The following is a 952-nucleotide window of genomic DNA, read 5'->3' on the forward strand; positions in this document are numbered from 1 at the left end:
CAGGCTCGCCCCGCATCCGTGCCCCTCCCTCCCCCCGGCCTGTGCCAGAGCCCCTGAATCAGCTGCTCCTTTAACCCCGTCCTGTCTGAGCGAAGGGCAGACGCCCTCGGACGACCTACACGCAGAGGCGGGGCCAAGTCCAAAGCTGAACCCCAGGAGCTGTGCGAACAAAGAGGAGAGGGGGAGGTCTCTCCCAGCAGCCTCAGAAGCAGCGGATTAAAGCTCCACAATCAACTTGAAGTGCCCTGCATCTGTGGAATACCTGAATAGACAGCGAATCATCCCAAGTTGAGGAGGTGGACTTTGGGAGCAAGATATATTATTATTTTCCCCCTTTTCTCTTTTTGTGAGTGAGTATGTGTGTGCTGCTGTGTGAGATTTTGTCTATATAGCTTTGCTTTCACCATTTGTACTAGGGCTCTGACCGACCCGTGTTTTTTTGTTTGTTTGTTTGTTTTTTACTTTTTAAAATTTTTCTTCTTAATAATTATTTTTTATTTTAATAACTTTATTTTCTCCTACTTTATTTTATCTTTTCTTTCTTCCTTCCTTTCTTCCTTTCTTCCTTTCTTCCTCCCTTTCTTCCTCCCTTCCTTCCTCCCTTCCTTCCTCTCATCCTTCCTCCCTTCCTTCCTCCCTGCCTTCCTCCCTTCCTTTCTTCTTTCCTTCCTTCCTTTCTTCCTTCCTTCCTCCCTTCCTCCCTTTCTTCCTTTCTTCCTTCCTTTCTTCCTTTCTTCCTTCCTTCTTCCCTTCCTTTGTTCCTTCGTTCGTTCCTTCCATCCTTCCTTTCCTTCATTCCTTTCTATTTTTTCTCCCTTTAATTCTGAGCCGTGTGGACTAAAGGCTCTTGGTGCTCCAGTCAGGCATCAGGGCTGTGTCTCTGAGGTGGGAGAACCAACTTCAGGACACTGGTCCACAAGAGACCTCCCAGCTCCACGCAATATCAAACGGC

This window comes from Physeter macrocephalus, chromosome 11, assembly GCF_002837175.3.
Source record: "Physeter macrocephalus isolate SW-GA chromosome 11, ASM283717v5, whole genome shotgun sequence".
Taxonomy (NCBI): domain Eukaryota; kingdom Metazoa; phylum Chordata; class Mammalia; order Artiodactyla; family Physeteridae; genus Physeter; species Physeter macrocephalus.